Genomic DNA, 18,830 nt, shown 5'->3' on the forward strand with positions numbered 1-18,830 from the left:
AGAGCTTATGTTTGCTCTTTATCATTTCAATGAACATTAATGAAGATGCATTTTGTCATGATCTTTTCATTTTCATCAGTTTCATAATTACCCTATTGCTTCATATCCTTTCTCTCCGTGTATTTCATATCATTTCATAACATTGTGTGTATTGATTCCAATACTTTAATGCTCCTCTATAGTTTTCTTTCTCGTTCACCTTTCAGGTGCTCAGATATTCATGGCATGAACAATCCCGTTACAATTCTTGAAATTGATTTCGAGAAAGCTATTTGTTTAGGAGAATTCGAAGCCAAAGAAAGTGCTAAAGATTGTGTCCCGTCTCCTTACTTATTGAGAATGGTAGAAAAAGAAGAGAAACAAATTTTACCCCATCAAGAATATGTTGAGACAGTGAAGTTAGGAAATGAAGAAAAGAAACAATAAGTGAAGATTGGGACTTCCATTTCAGAAAACACCAAACATAATTTGATCGTCTTACTCCGTGAGTACAAAGATGTATTTGCCTGGTCTTATCAGGACATGCCAGGGTCGGATGAGGATGCAGTGGTCCATAGGCTCCCACTGAAACCAGAATGCAAACCCGTTCAACAAAAGCTAAGAAGAATGAGACCTGAAATACTGTTAAAGATAAAAGAAGAAGTCAAGAAACAAATTGATGCTGGCTTCTTACAAGTCTCTAAATATCCAGAATGGGTAGCTAATATAGTCCCGATTCGAAGAAAGATGGCAAGGTACGAATGTGCGTTGATTATCGTGATCTTAATCGAGCAGGCCCTAAAGATAATTTTCCTTTGCCACACATTGATACATTGGTAGATAACACGACAAAACGTTCATTATTTTCTTTCATGGATGGTTTCTCAGGTTACAATCAGATAAAGATCGCCTCCGAAGATATGGAGAAAACCATATTCGTGACAATGTAGGGAATGTTTTGTTACTAAATGATGCCATTCGGATTGAAGAATGCTGGGGCAACGTATCAGAGAGCCATGGTGATGTTGTTCCATAATATGATGCACAAAGAAATAGAAGTCTATGTCGATGATATGATTGCCAAATCTCGGGGAGAAGAAGAGTATATTGGGAATGTCAGGAAGCTGTTCGAAAGATTAAGAAAGTTTCAATTGAAGCTTAACCCAGCCAAATGTACATTTGGGGCTACCTCGGGAAAACTACTAGGTTTTATTGTCAGCGAGAGGGGTATTGAGGTTGATCCAGATAAGATAAAGGCCATACAAGAACTACCACCTCCGCGTACGCAAAAAGAAGTCAGAGGATTTTTAGGAAGGTTGAATTACATTGCTCGATTCATTACTCAACTTACCAACAAGTGTGATCCAATTTTTCGACACCTTCGAAAGCATAATCCGGGAGAATAGAATGAGGAGTGCCACATGGCCTTCGACAAGATAAAACAGTATCTGTCTAATTCTCCGGTGCTAGTACCGCCAATCCTTGGAAAACCCATAATATTGTATCTGACCGTGTTCAAAAACTCAATGGGTTGCGTATTGGGGCAGCATGATGAGTCAGGGAAAAGAGAAAAAGAGATTTACTACCTCAGCAAAAAGTTCACAAAATATGAGGCAAAGTACCCGTCAATTGAAAAATTTTGTTGTGCATTAATCTAGGTAGTTCGAAGGTTTAGACAATACATGTTGTATTATACAACATGGTTAATTTCAAAGGTAGATCCATTAAAGTACTTGATGGAATCACCCGCACTCTCAGGGAGAATGGCACGATCGCAGATCCTATTGTCTGAATATGACATTGTGTATATGAGCCAAAAGTCGATAAAGGGAAGCGTGATAGCTGACTTCTTGGCAAGTTGAGCAATGGAAGAATATGAGCCGCTGAGATTTGATTTTTCAGATGAAGACTTGATATGCATTTTCGAATGTGAATCATCAAAAGATCAATCATGGAAGATGAGTTTTGATGGGGCATCGAACGCATTGGGGCACGGGATAGGAGCAGTCTTAGTGTCACCAGAAGGAAACCATTACTCGTTTACTGCCAGATTGAATTTCTTCTGTACTAATAACATAGAAGAATATGAAGCTTGCATCATGGGACTTCGTACTGCTATTGAACAGAAAATAGAAATCTTAGAGGTGTATGGGGACTCAGTGTTAGTGATTTATCAAATTCGCGGAGATTGGGAAGTGAGAGATTCAAAATTAGTCAATTATAGCAATCTCTTGGCAGAATTGGTCAAAGAATTCAAAAAAGTGACTTTTCATTACTTCCCACGAGAAAAAAACCAGTTGGCTGGTACCCTGGCCACATTGGCTTCAATGTTCAAAGAAAACAGAAAACAGAAATAATACATCTTCAAATAAGCATATATGAGGTCCCCGCACATTGTTTTAGCATTGAGAAGGTGTCAGATGGACGACTGTGGTTTCATGACATCTTGGAATATATTAAGAATCAAAGGTATCCCGAGCAAGCAAACGAGAATGATAAAAGAACAATCAGAAGAATGGCGACTGGTTTTGTTCTTAACGGGGATATCCTAGACAAAAGAGGAAAGGATCAAATGCTCTTGAGATGCATGGACAATGTTGAAGCCAAAAGAATACTTGAAGATGTCCATGAAGGAATTTGTGGAACGCACGCCAATGGGTTTACTATGGCTAGGTAGATTATGAGACTTGGTTATTTTTGGCTGACAATGGAAAGGGATTGCATTAGCTACGCACGAAAGTGCCACAAGTGTCAAATTTACGGCGATAAAATTCATGCAGCTCCTTTGCCCTTTCATGTCATGACTTCTCCGTGGCCTTTTTCTATGTGGGGCATGGATGTTATAGGGCCAATTTCCCCGAAGGCTTCCAATGGGCATCGATATATTTTTGTAGTTATAGATTACTTTACAAAATGGGTGGAAGCCACTTCATTTGCTAATATGACAAAGATCGCGGTCTGTAGGTTCCTAAAAAAGGAGATCATATGTCGATATGATTTGCCTGAGAGAATCATTTCAGATAATGCTTTGAACCTGAACAACAAAATGATGAAAGAAGTGTATGAGCAATTCCAGATAAAACATCATAATTCATCACCTTATTGCCCGAAAATGAACGGAGCTGTTGAGGAGGCCAACAAAAACATTAAGAGGATTATCGGGAAGATGACTATGACATATAAAGATTGGCACGAAAAACTACCATTCGCTTTGTATGCATACCGCACCTCTGTATGGACATCTACGAGAGCAACTCCTTTCTCCCTGGTCTACGAGATGGAAGCTGTTTTGCCTATTGAAGTAGAGATCTCATCCCTGCGAGTCTTGATGGAGTCAAAACTAGAAGAATCAGAATGGGTTCGAGCTCGATATGACTAGCTAAACCTTATTGAAAGAAAACGCTTGAAGGAAATTTGTCACAGACAGATGTACCAAAACAGAATGATCAAGACTCATGATAAAAAGGTGTGACTAAAAGAATTCCACGAAGGGGAACTTGTACTAAGAAAAATCCTCCCGATACAAAAAGACTTATGATGAAAATGGTCACCAAATTGGGAAGGGCCATACGTTGTAAAAAAGACATTCTCGGGAGGGGCTCTAATTCTCGTTGAAATGGATGGGAAAGAATTACCTAATCTAGTGAACTTAGATGCTGTGAAGAAATATTATGCCTGAAAAAAGAGAGGAAAAAATCAAGATGAAAACCCAAAAAGGGCGTCTTGATAAAACAAAAAGGATTAGGATGAAAACCCGAAAAGGCGTCCTAATAAAGCAGGTTAGAACTTAAGGAGCAAGACGACTTGAACGGGGAGTCGAATGGCGAGATTACAATATTTGAAGCATTCTCAGAAGCTCAAAATCTTCTACACAGGAAGCCAAGCTCGAAAAGATCCTTCACGAAGAAACGTGGAGAAGTTAATGCGTTGGATATCTACAGCCTTTGTGGCCATTGAATTTGCTTTCCTTTCTTTATGATGCTTTCTTTATTTAAATTACTCTTTGTTAATTTTCTTTGTTTGTTGTTTTTGAAAAGAATATGAATGTGAGGTATTTCTTTCATGCATACTGTGCCATTGTCAAGCATCTCATGGTTTGGTTCGTTTAAATGATAAATATTAAAATGACATACTCTAAAACAAAAAGAATGTTGAGCATTACCTGGATGAGAATTTGATAAATACAAGGACCCTGAAGCAAGAAAAAAGTTCAACAAGGGGGCAGGAATGTGGTATACGAAAATGTGGGTTACTCACAAAACTTGAAGATGAGTACAAAACTGGAGAGAAAAGTCAAGAATTGAGAAAATGAATGCGGACTCTCACGAAAATCAAAAGTGGGGCACGTGACAAACAGCCTAGGGTGCATGGCATGATCATGTAGACACAAAAACTTTTAGGACAAACACGTGCATATTATAATAACATCATACATGACATATACAGGTATACCAGTAGAGCAAGGAATATTAGGAGAAAGCTACACAGAATCAATAAAGAGGAAGGCTTTTAGTTTCACCTGATGTTTTTTGAAACCTTGTTTCTTTCAAGAAATATTTTTTAATTTCTGTTTTTTTCAAAAGTCAACTCATATTGCGAGAGGTGAGTTGAGCCTCGGGTCACATACCGAGGTATTTTTTTAAATTCTGTTTTTCAAAAATCAACTCATATTGAGAGAGGCGAGTTGAGCCTCGGGCACATGCTGAGGAATTTTTTTTAATTTCTATTTTTTTTAAAAAAAACTCTACTCATATTGCGAGAGGTGAGTTGAGCCTCGGACATATACCGAGGTATTTTTTTAAATTTCTGTTTTTCAAAAATCAACTCATATTGCGAGAGGTCACTTGAGCCTCGAACACATGCCGATGTATTTCTTTTAAATTTCTGTTTTTCAAAAATCAACTCATATTGCGAGAGGTGAGATGAGCCTCAGGTCACATGCTGAGGTATTTTTTTAAATTTCTATTTTTTTGCAAAAATCAACTCATATTGCGAGAGGTGAGTTGAGCCTCGGACACATGCCGAGGTATTTCTTTTTAATTTCTGTTTTTCAAAAAAAATCAACTCATATTGCGAGAGGTGAGTTGAGCCTCAGGTCACACGCTGAGGTATTTTTTTTAAATTTCTGTTTTTTTCAAAAAATCAACTCATATTGCGAGAGGTGAGTTGAGCCTCGGACACATGCCGAGGTATTTCTTTTAAATTTCTGTTTTTCAAAAAAAAATCAACTCATATTGCGAGAGGTGAGTTGAGCCTCGGGTCACACGACGAGGTATTTTTTAATTTTTGTTTTTTTTCTAAATCAACTCATATTGCGAGAGGTGAGTTGAGCCTCAAGTCGCAAGTCGAGGTATTTTTCAATTTCTATTTTTCAAAAAAAAAAGGAATCGCACGCCAAGCTTTTCTCGATTTCTATTTTTTAAATAAAAATAAAATTTTGGATAGTCGAACAAAATTCAGTGCTTTTAAGTCTTTGCTCTATCCTTGTTTCACAGTGATGAGCAAAGAGGGGCAGCTGTAAGTGTAAGGCCTAATATTTGCCCGGGCCCCCAAACCAGAAATAAATAAACAAAAAATAAAACCAAATTAAAAGCAATAAAAATATATATGACAGCAGTCCATTTTTTAAAAAAAATGTCCATTACAGCAGGCCTAATAGGGCCTAAATCAACAATTAAACCCAAACCAAATCTAGTCTAAATTACACTAACCCATTTAGCCCAAACCGAGCCCAGACCCACCGAGCCCCAAATAACCCAAAATTACATCAAACCCAAGACCCGAAAAATAGCTAAACCTAACCCAAAACCAATTCGGCCCGAATGGCCCAACACCAGAAAACCCTAGCAACTTGCAGCAGTTGTCGCGCCGCAATCGAGCACGGGCCCCTCTCGTGCGTGCGCGCGAGCCTTCACAAGAGCCAGCGCCTCCGTACATGCCACATCCGCAACCTCTGTACACAGTACCTACAAGAAACGGGCAAAGGAGCAGCAAAAAAAGGCAGACCACAAAACGAAAAGAGGTAGAAATCGGTAGAGAAAATAAAAAAAATAGAAAGAAAAAATTTGTAAAAACCCCAAGATGTACCCTTTTTCGTTTTGGAGGCAATCAGAATAGAAAAATAAAAAAAAACACAGTGTAAACAAATTTTCAGAGAGAAATCAAAAACAAAATTCCGCAAGGTGATTTTCAAATCTTCCTTCGTTTTCCCTAGTTTCTTTGATTCTTGAGCTCGGCTTTTAGTGTAGAAATAAAAGGAGAAAGTGGGTTTAGAAATAGGGGTACCTTGCCGGCGAATCCTTGCTCTCTCCGTCGTCATCGGAGCCTGAGCAGAGGTTCAGAGATCCTTTGGAAGGATTGATGAACAGAGCGGCGGAGAAAAAAAGAAAGGGAAAGCCTCAGTTTTTCTTATTTTTTATTTCTGCTAGAATGTTAGATTAGGGTTTTTTTTAATGGTAAAGCTTGAAACGCCGCCGTTTGTAGCTAATGTGATAGCTTCGAAACGGGGCCATTTAACCCCAACAACCCGCGCGGTGACCCGACCCAGGGGAAGGATCCGCGCGTTTAGGGTCTGAGGGGATTTTTGCGCATTTAGTCCCTATATTTTCATGATGCATTCAAATAAGATTTTACATTTCGTCTAATCTTGGCCGTGCATTTTGTTTTCGATCCATTTGGGTCCGCGCAAAGGCGCTGCGTTTTGGGGATGGGAAATATTTCCCTTTTGGTCCCCATGTCATCCGCGTGTCGCGTTTTGGCCCACCATTTTGCTCCAGTTTTTTTTTTAAATTTTGTTTAATTTCTAATCTAATCCCTTTTAATTTGTGTTAACATTTTATAAATATCCTTCCTGGGATTCATTCCTTAATATTATAAATATTTTTTATGATCTTATCTTAATTTAATTTATACAGCTTCTTGTTGTTTTCACGCATGTTCGTATATATGTATATATAATCAATTCCAAAATTTCTAACAATAATGCTTTATATTCTTACACATATACATATGGTATTTTAATAGTATACTTACACATATAATAGTATATTGTTATTAACTTCAAATGATAATTTTTTATGCCAAAGCTTTGTTCTTTTAAGTTTGTTATTTTATTTTATTTAACTTTTATATATATTATTGTTGGGTACATACTATTAATTCTACTAGGTTTATTTCACATAAATTAAAATGTATATATTAATTTCAGTTGTTTTGCTTTTATTTTACTACGTTTTATTTCTTTGGTTTTTTTAAAATCCTTCATTATATTTTATATATCCTTACTAAATTTGTATCAAATATTTGTGTTATTTGTTGTTATCACTCTTTTTTGTTATCTCATTTTTATTGATTATGAATGTATGAGCTGCTTAAATTTTTATGAATGTTTGTATAATATGATCAAAATTGATACTGATATTTGCTTTATTAGTTTAATTGTCACTAACTTAAATTTAAATTTTTATCATCTTTTATATTACATATGTCATTGATTAATCATATCCTTTTTGTGAAAGTTTATTTTTTAAAGCTTCTTAGTCGTTTTATTTTACGATCCTAAAAAAGGGGGCTTGGTGTTCATTTTCCAGAGAGAAACGTGTCCTAACTTACTGGGCTTCGATTCTTCTCGATAATATTAGACAACCAAGTGCCCATTTTTATTAAAGCCGTTCAATTATTTAAATAAAATTCATAAGATTTCAGAATGTTAGATCCTAACTTATTGGATATGACATTTTGGTATCTCGACTTCAAAAATAAAGGCAATATTTGATGTTTAAGAATTTCGAGAAAATTGAACCCTAACTTACTGGGTTCGGGTTTCCCAATTGACTTGAATAATCAACTATCCTTCTTAAAACACATGATTTTCTTTAAAGGAGAACAAACTTAATTTCGAAGAGTTACTATCGCGCTCTAACTTACTGAGCGTGGCAATCTATCTCTTTGAAATAAGTGAGTCTTATCACTCATTTAAATTTTCTTTTTAAATGACCCTATTTTAAAATATTTACAAAATTTCGACATTAAGACATTAAACAATCAATTCGGTACCAATTTTGGGCGTTACGAAGGTGCTAACCCTTCCTCGTACCCAGACCTATTTTCTCAAATCTCGCAGACCTAAAATTTATTTTTAATGGTGAACCGATTACACCTTAATAAAAATTCGGTGGCGACTCTCGTTTTCATTTTAAAAGTCGATCCACGTTTTTTTAAATTTAATTTAAACGTGGTTTCGATAGTAAGCACTAAATTTTCTCTGGGTTTTGTCGTGTTTAATTTTTTTTTAAAATTCAAAAATTCAAAAAATTATATTTTGACCCCTAAACTTCTTGAAATCATATTTTGACCCCTAAATTTTTCTAAAATTAAATTTTGACCCCTAAAATTTTTGAAATTACATTTTGATCCATAAAATTTTCAAAATTACATTTTGACTCCTAAGTTTTCTCAAAAGTATATTTTGGCCCCAGAAGTTTTGCTGCGTTTTCAATCTGGTCCTTCTGGCAGCCATACTTGATTTGCGCACCTAATCCCCACGATTTCCGGCCACCGGCCTAGGGTATGGCCTCCCTTCTCCCTAGCAACCTGCCACCTGCAAAAAGAAGCAAAGAAATCACTATAAAATGGGTTTAAAACCCCAAAATCAAGACCCCCCACAAAACGAAAAAGAAAAAAAAAGAGAGAGCTTTTTCGAAAAAAGAGAAGAGAAGAGAAAGAAAAGAAAAAGAAAAAAAAGAGGAGAAGAGGAGAGCCTTCGATGGCGGCCCAACGGCAGAGACGACGACAGCGGCGACGTGAAAGAGGCGGCGGGGAAGGCTAGCGTTTTGAAAAAGAAGGAAGATGAAGAAAAAGAAGAATAAGAAAGGAAAAAAAGGGAAGGAAAAAAAGAAAATAATTTTTTTTAAAATATTCGGGTTGATCGACCCGACTCGAATCCGACCCGCACCTGACCTGAGCAGCCCACCAGCAGCCCCAACCCCAAAAAAAAAATATAGCAGCAAAAAAGAAAAAAGCAAAAAAAAAAACAGCTCCCATAGCAGGCCTAGCAGGCCAGCCCAAGCGCAGCCCCAACCCAGCGCCAGGCCCAACAGCAGGCCAGCAGGCCCATCCCAGCATCAGCAGGCCCCCAGGCCCGTTCCAGCAGCAGGCCCAACAGCTTGCCCAGCCCAGTCCAGAATAAAGGAAGGAAAAAAAGGAAAAAAGAAAGAAAAAAAGAAAAAAAAGAGAAAAGAGAAAAGAAAAAAAAAGCAAAAAAGGTCGTGTATTCCGTTCATCAAGCTCGTATTTTCTAGTTTTTGGCAATTTTCTTTTTTACCCACTTTTAATTTAATTTACGTATTTTTATGACATTTCATCTTTAATATTCTTGATTTTTTTAGCATTTTTTTATACTTCGTATTTAATTTTATTATTTTTAATTTTCATAAATAAGGCGACGAACCGATTTAACATTAAGTCGTATATTTTCATCGCTATGTTGGGTGAATATATTTGGCTCGTGTTAAATTCGGGACGCCCTTTTAAAAAAATGAAAAACTTAAAAATTCTCGTGTTTTGAAATAAAATATCTATTTTTGTAATTATTGGTAAATTTATCAAAATTTTGTCTTTAAAAATGTATATAGTACGATAACATGTAATTTATCAAAATTTTCGCGTTTTAAAAAAATTCGTGTTTTCGTATTTTCAACAAATTCTCGTGTTTTAAAAAAAATTCTTCTGTTTCAATCGGATCACAATTAAATATTAAATTGAACTTGTATTTTTGAAAATTAAGACAACACGCACTTAACGAGATACCAATTTTGGGCTTCGCGAGGGTGCTAATACCTTCCTCTCACGTAACCGACTCCCGAACTACAATTTTCTCTGGATTTTTTAACGTGGATCTAAAATTGACTCTTTTAAAGAAAATTTCAAAAATTTATATTTTAAAAAGAGAATTTAATAGGTGACCAATCACACCTAGAAAAAAAAGATCGGTGGCGACTCCCTTTTTTAAATAAAATCGAGACTCTGCTTTTAAATTTTCCATAATCACTTTGACTAGCGCCCGTGCGAAAATTTTTAGGTCGCTACAAATTTCTTAATATTTAAAATAATATTTTTTATTTACTCCAAAATTATATATTGTACCAAACCTTCGTTCGAAACAATACAAAAAATTATGATAGAATACAAATAAATATGAGAAAGTACAAAAAATATAAGGAAGTACCAAAATTATGAGAAAGTACCAAAACTTAGATGTATAAAAAATTATGAGAGAATACAAAAAAAAAAATGAGGAAGTAGCAAAAATTATGATCGGATACCAAAAGTTATGAGGGATAGCAAAAAATATGAGGATGTAAATGTATGAGGATACATAAAAAATTATGAGGGAATACTAAAAAATATTAAAAAGTACCAAAACTTATGAGAGAATTCCATAAAACATGAGGAAGTATAAAACAATGAGGATGTACCAATAAATTTGGGAAAGTACAAAAAAAAATATGAGGATGTAAAAATATGATGATGTACCAAAAATATGAGAGAATACAAAAAAAAAAAAGGAGTGAATACTAAAAATATGAAGAAGTACTAAATATTATGAGAGAATATCATAAAACCTGAGGAAGTACCAAAAAATGAGAAAGTACAAAAAATTATGAGAGAATACAACCAAAAAATTATGAGAGAATACACAAAAAATATATGAAAATGTACAAAAAATTATGAGGAAGTGTAAAAAATTATGAGAGAATACCAAATAACATAAGAAGATACCAAAAATTGTGGGGATACCAATTTTTGATTTGTCTCAATAATTTTTTTCATTTATTTAAATTTTTTTAAATTATCATGAAATATAATTTTTTCTCTGTACCAATTTTAGCATTAAAAATTATAATTTAACAATTATATTTTTTTGCTACAAAGTCTAATGAAATTTCTTAATATTTAAAAATAAATTTTTATTTGCTCCAAAATTATATCTCATATCAAACCTCTTTTCGAAACAATACCAAAAATTATGAGGAATTACCAAAAAATTGGAGGGAATACTAATAATTACAAGTATATACCAATTATTATGAGAAAATACCAGAAATTATGATATACCATTTATGAACTTGTAGCTTATTCAATAGGTAGCTAAGAAGCTCACAATAGAACCTCCGTAATTCACAAAGGTGACATGTAATATCTCATTTTTTAGTAATATCGAAAATAGTGATTTTGGGACTACAATTTCAATGTGCCAGTCTATAAATATTAAATAATTAATAATATTTACGAAGTCATCAAGGTTGTTAAATTCTGGTGAAGAAATTTTAATGTTTAGTTGATTAAGTGGGTAAAAAGGATTAAATTGTGATGGATGCAAAACTTGATGTTTAATTAATTAAAGGGATTTGATGGATTATAAGTCAAATGAGTTGGGTCTATGAAGTAATTAGACCATAGTGGATATTGATGGACGATTAAGCACTTTTAAGATGTTAAATGGTATGTTTATTTACAAGGGTAAAAATTGTAATTAGTATAATTAAACTAAGGAATAATAAAAACAAAATTTCTATCATCTTCTAAAAGGGTTCACCGCCGAAACTAAGAGGAAAATCTCCATTGTTGGGAGTTCTAAGTCCGGCCATTATAAATCCCTTGCATGTAAGCTTGTTTTAATTAGGTCTAGCTAGCCTGTAAACTGTCAAAGTTTTTGAATGTGACCATTGATGAACCCTTGTTGGTTATTATGTTAAAGTTTTAATTTAAAATAATGGCTGTTGTCCAAGAGGAAATTGTTAAATAATTTTTTATGGTTTTTGAGCTACAGCTAATTTGTTAAAATGTTAAAAGTGAATATTGAGTTATTATGAACGGTATTGATATAGATAGATATTCTGCCTGTTTGAGTATTTAGCAAATTTTACTGACTTGGAGATTTTGAAATTAAGGTCGAATTGTATATGATACTTAATTAAAACCCTGATAAACCTTAAATCATTTTTCAAATCTTGGATTGCTAAATAAAATCGATTTAATTAATGAATGTTTTTCTTAAAAAACAAAAAGAAAAGTGATTTTCATACAAATCAACTAAAATAAAAAGAATGGTTTTACAGTATCACTTCGGTAATCAATGTAATGTCTTCGATTTAGCCAAAATTTCTAGGTCGGGTTAGGGGTGTTACATCTGGTATTGCGATATCCATGACAGTCTCAAAATGGGAAGTTCCTTTGGATGTTGGGTATCGTGATACCATTATAGCTGGTCTCCATTCTCTTCATTTCAGCACGTTCAGGGATATCACGACTTCCATGCATTGATATTGCAATACCCCTTCTCAGTGATGTTCTTACTCACATTCAGACCACTTTTGACTCTCTACAACACTCAACCAACCATTAAAGTCCCTATGATGCAATTGGCCAACTTGAGTCTAAAAAATGGGATTAAAGCATGTTAAACACTTATTAAAACACAAAACTAAAACTAAGTAAAAACTACGAAAAAGACATTCAAATTACTCGAGAACAAGCTCATTAAGTGTAACGGAATATCTAATTTGACGTATCAAATTACGACAAATAAAAAAAAAGTACAAAAAAAACTATAAGGAAATACCCAAAAAATATGTGAAAGTATAAAAAGATGAAAATGTATAAAAAATTATAAGGAAATATAAAAAAATTGTAAGGGAATGGGTGATACAGTGGGTGAATGATCTTAGTTGCCAACATAATGAATTGGTGGATTCCGTGAACAAAAATATGGTTACAGTATGGCAAATATGAAAACACAGAAATCAAGCATGTTTTCCAGGTACCAAACCAAATCCTACTAAAGTCGCTATTATTGGTTGTCCGTAACCATGGCATATCAATTTGCTAACAATTAAAAATAAGTTAACAACAAGCCATCGCTCGACAGTAAGTTGGTAAGTGATGTCGATCACACTCCCACGATGAATCCCCTCATGAATGCTAGGAATAATTGTAGCATTGGACTTTGGTTCATAGTCAATCATAAAACTGATGGTAAAAAATATTATGGAGGTTCATGTATTAGGAATTGAATTGCATTTTTTTTCATCTACTCAGTTAAGAGCAAGCTAATCATTGTACATTAGATTAAATAGTAAATTAGTTATTTTGTTAAAAAATTCAGTCATTTGTACTGTTAAATAAATTTTGAAAATCTGATAACTAAAATATAAGTTTAAATAAAGTTTAGGGACTAATGATATAGTTTATGTTTTTTTCTTTACCAAAAGGGCTACTACTAGCTAAAACAAAACCAAATTACAGGACACCATTTTGCATACGAGAAACGCACAAAATGTCATCCAGTACTAGCTGTTCCACGTTCCAGTTGAGGGTATGGCAACCTCCATCAACCCAACATCCAAGAGCGATGATAACTTTGCCATAAAATCAGCTACACGGTACACATGGGATATACAGATCTCCCATTGTCTGCTACCCTAATACTGCGTAAAAGTGCCAAATCTGCATGTTATTTAATTTCAAATTTTCTAGTTTGCCAACTCTAAAGAAAACATATTTGATTATAATATTTTTTGAAAATGAGAAATGTGAAAATTTTAAAAAATATGAAACCTTGTTTCTATTATTTTCACTAAAAATACTATTCATAACATTGGAAAAAGTGAAAAATAAACTTTAAATTTAATTAATAAATTCACCCAATTCAAAACAGGTAAACAAAATATTTTTTTCAATAATTTTTAAATTTTGAGTCCATATAAATGTAAACAATTTTAATTAAATTTCTCATTTTTGTATCAAATATGTTTTCAGATTTTCATTGTTGAAAACATATTTTATTTTTTTACTATATTTTAAAAAATAATAAATAAAAAATATTTTTTAAAATAAAGACATTTTCGAAAACCAAACTGAGCTTTTCCTTTTACTTTTCATCATTCTAACTTTCCAACTAGACACTACGAAAAAAACATTTTCTTATCTTTCCACTCCTTTCCTTCAATGTTTTCTTTCAATCCTATGAAAATTCTTAATATTATTTTGAGAATAGGATCAAATCAATTCATCAGACAGGAATTATCTAGAATTCTAGTTTAATAAGAGGGTTTAACTGATTGATTTATGAATTAGTACGGAATAATTTATTCGACCAAATTGCATCAACCGAAAACCGATAATCTGACCTCTTCTCCACTAATTAGATTTTAAAAACCTTCAATTGACACTCACAGCAGACTCAAAGAAGCTCATATTCTCGACTCATCCTATCAATCTTGTTCTCAACTTTGATCTGGTAAGTCAAAACCCTTCTTTTTCTACTCTATATATGTGTTTGAATTTTATCAAAGTAGTTTATGTTTTTCCTTCTCTTCTTGTTCTCATCTTGTTCTTAGCTAAGAAAATAACAACAAATAAATATGTCCTCACATGGAGGACAAAATCTTAAAGCAGTTAAGTAATTACTAGAAATGAAAAAGAATTTTTGTGTTCATACACAAATCCATATATTCTTTCTCCATTATTTTTTTACCTCTACTTGCCGTTGAAGAGATTGAATATAATTGATGATTTCATCAAGCATATCAGCTTTGCCTGTGATTTTGTTATACCCTGGTATAAATCTTACAGATACTTCATTCTTTCACTGATTTTCTCCCTTCTATCCTATATAAATCAACATAATTAAAACATTATTATCTAATGAAAGAGACCTTATAAAATAACAAAACAAATAAGAAAACATCTCCTGCAATGCTGTATTCATGTCTCAAACCCTCAAAAACTAAAACTATCAAAAACAAAACAAAGCACAACTAAACAAACGAAACAACAAAAGCTTGTATAGAAAGGTTCTAAGGTTCCCAATATTCTAGAGAAAAGCTTAGCCTAAACTTAAGCTATAGGCCGAGTCATGCATTTCTTTTTAGTCATAAGTGCTCCCATGCAGTTGTATAGGTTGAATTTTATTCTATTTGAGTTGTGAGGTAGACACGTAGGGCAAGGTGGCAATACAGGTTACAACGTGTCCTACCTCTCACATGCATTGGACACATGGATAGCTATTTACCCACTACTTGCAACAAGAAGAATGGATGCTGATTCAGTTGCTGACATGTTGAATGCAAAATAAAATGGCTTCAGACCAAACTTTTTTCAGCTAGTCCAAAATATTCAATAAGAACTTAGTTTTAGATTACTTTTTGGCTTTCTTTCATAATCTGAGATCATTAAAGACCATTGCTCATATTTCAAAATTTAGGGCTATTCTAGGAAGCTGTTAAAAGTTCAAACTGATTCAATCAAGTAAACAACCAACCAAGAACTAACAAAATAATACTTCACAAGCATGCATGTATAGCAGAAGTTTACAAGTTAAAAACAAAAGTACTTAACTTATAAACAAAACATACCGATCTAATATATGGTTGCTGGAACAACCAACCAACAATAGGTATCCTCTGCAAAAACGCTGCCAGTGTTGGCCAAAAACCACTACCAAGTCATAAGACTAAAAGAAAATCTCATTAATCCCATCTTCAACGTCCATATCTCCTCATTTGCTGCTAAATAAAATTAAAGCAAAAGCCATGTAATTAAAAAGTCAAACATGCCAACACTAAAAACTTTGACTATACAAAATTGTTATTCTATATGTTGTTCGAACATGAAATAAAACAAGAGAAGCAATCTAAGTTCTAATAATCTCCCTCTTTGACATTTTGACAAGATCAACAACAAATAATTAACACACAATCTGAACAAATCAACGAAAACTAGAATATATCTCCCCCTAAGAAATAGAACCATGCTCGACCATACACTTCCCTTGTCAATATGATTGGTCATCACATTGTCCACCAAGCATACACACACTTTCCAAAGTAATTTCAAGAAATATAGAGCATGACAAATAATCCACACAAGTCCCATCTAGTATCAACAAAAACCAAAAAAAGTAGCATAAAGAGAACACGAGATAAGCAACAAATCAACATCTATCGTATCTACCGTTTGCTACACCAGATCGATTCTGGCAAAGCATAAAGCAACAATCATTAACAATCACCATCCTCATTTTGAACATTTGCTGCTACTTCTCCCCCTTTTAGGCAAAGATGTCAGAGGAGCTCCCCTTACAGAAATTTTCAATTTTCAGGACAAATCTTTCAATCAAAGTCTGCTACTCTGTTACATCATTCTCTATTCCATTTTTTTGTTGTAACAGGATTAGAGACATAAGTATTTTCTTCATTAGCTGACTCATATTCCTCATGTACTTCCATTCACTACCAAATTCTACTAGAAACCAAATAAAAGAACTTGCCAAAACAAATCCAACCACCATATCGAAAATCATTCCACAAGCATAATTAAAACAACTATAATTAGCATAATTTGGACCGTGCAGCTTGCATGTCCATACAAAAATGGCGATGCAATGTGTATTGTGGTTGACGGAGGGTTGGGAGTGTGTATAGCCGAGAGTACAATAAACCCATATGCCTAAAGAGCAAAATTAATAGAAGCCAAGCATTTTTATTAAATCAAAGGAATGAAAAATTCAAACCTAAAGAGCACAATAAACCCATATGCCTCCAATACCATGGCAATGATAGGCCATCCAATGACAACAAAAAAGAAGCCAACACCAAACGAAATTGTTCCCTGCATTCAATAGCAATAAATTATAATGAAAACAAGAGATGAACACACAATTGCGTCTATTGATGAGCCTATGTGTGAGACAAAGAGAGAGGGAGAGGATAAATCAAACCAAATGAAAAAAAGCGAAGAAAGCACAAATTAAATCAAATGAAAAGATTCATATATGCGTTAACCAAATGAATAGAAGCAAAGAAAGCACAAATTAAATCAACAACAAGAAGGAAAAAAAAAGCTCACTCTTTAGGTCGTTCATTTCAAAGGAAAAAACTGTTGCATTCAACACCTGGATTGGGAAGTCTCCCGTTCACTTCCTGAGATTATCTTCACTGCTTTTTCCTCAATTTTGACCCAAATTTCCCCAATCATCTTTTTTCTAAGAAACTTACAAATGCAATAAATAATAATAACTACAACCAAATTAATACAAAATATAATTACAACTACAAATTTAAATTCAAATAAACTTGGATAGGTTCATTTATGCAAAGATGGAGTAAAAAATCCATTTAGGCGAAGTCAAGGATTAATGTTGAAAATTCTACATTATAAAAGTTAAATTTAAATTATTAATTTTTAGAAGGGTAAAAGTATAATTGTCTCGTCTAACAAAAAATTCTAAAAATAAAAAACTTAAATTCATGCTCCATCTAATAAGAGTATTATTATTTACTCATGTGTTAGTAAATGAGTCAAAATAAATTAATTCGATTGATAATATTTAGCCATTCTTATAACTTATCTTTGGTAAAGAGAGAAAATTTTCTGCTTATGTAATTTTTTTGTTTATTTTGAAAAGATCTTATTTTTTTACAAAAGTTTTTACTATCTTTCTATTTTCAAGTTCAAAATCGTATTAGCTAGTCTTTATTTTATACCTAACTATTGTAATGCATGTATGCATTTTTCTCGTATTATAAAATGTCTAGATTCTCCCGTTTATCCAAGAGAGATTAAGGCCACTAACTGTCCCAAATAAATCTAGTAGTGAACCACATATATAGTATTTAAATTAGAGGATTCGAACTTAAGATTTTAAAATTCTCAAAATTTTAACCTTATTAATTCAATCAAAATTTCTCCAACCCAAATAATTTTTTTTTTAAAATTATTATCATTTTATCATGTATATAATTCTTTGAACAGTTGTTTTATTATGTATATAAATAGAGAACTCTGGCAGGCTACTCAAAATCTTGATTACCTGTGGTCTTAATTCATGGTTTATGTAATATATACAATATTTAATTTTTTAAAATTGGTAAAATGTGATTTACTTGATTTTTTTCAAAAGTAATTACTTTGGCTTGACCCGAGTTTTTGTCCAAGAACATTTGATTAAAAAATAAACAAAACAAAACAAAAATGAATATTATGTAATAAATAAGTCCATCTTACAAGCCCAAAAATACAGGAAAAATAAAAATGAATATTATGTAATATATTCGGCTATAAAAGCCATAACAACACATGTATCTATTTATAGACAATCAAAAAAGAGAAATCCAGAAAGAAACTACAACAGTTTTTTTTCCAATTATGGTGCCAGTTTTTTTTGGGTGTGGCTAGATAAAGATTAGCATTGGGAGACGTCTAATATAACTTATAGACTATATATTTGCTCTATGCTTCTTGGTGAATGCTAGCACATTGACTGAATTATATCAATGACAATAGATGGTAAAGACACGAAATTTTGTGGAGGGAGATAATAGCTTAGCAACAAAAGCTGTTTGGGATGATGAGCTGACATTGATATTTTGTGAACTTTGCGTGAATGAAGTCAATGCTGGTAATAGACTGACAACTCATCTAAACTCAAAAGGATGGGAAAATGTCATTGCTCTTTTTCAAGCAAAAACACAAAAAAATTATGGAAAACCTCAATTGAAAAATAAATGGGATACATTAAAAAAGGAATGGAGGTTATGGAGGGAGTTGCTTAAGGAATCTACAGGTATTGGATGGTGTCCATCTAAAAAGACGGTCGATGCTACCGAAGAATGGTGGGCTACAAAAATACAGGTTAGTGTTCACTTTATCATTATTTTAATGCATAAAATTTATTGATATTAATAATTTACAATTATAAAAATCTTAGTATAATATTTAACATTTAACATGTTATGTAGGAAAATCCTGATTTTAAAGGATTTAAGAAGAAAGGAATTGAACCACGATTG

The sequence above is a fragment of the Gossypium hirsutum genome, chromosome D10, assembly GCF_007990345.1.
Source record: "Gossypium hirsutum isolate 1008001.06 chromosome D10, Gossypium_hirsutum_v2.1, whole genome shotgun sequence".
NCBI classification, from domain to species: domain Eukaryota; kingdom Viridiplantae; phylum Streptophyta; class Magnoliopsida; order Malvales; family Malvaceae; genus Gossypium; species Gossypium hirsutum.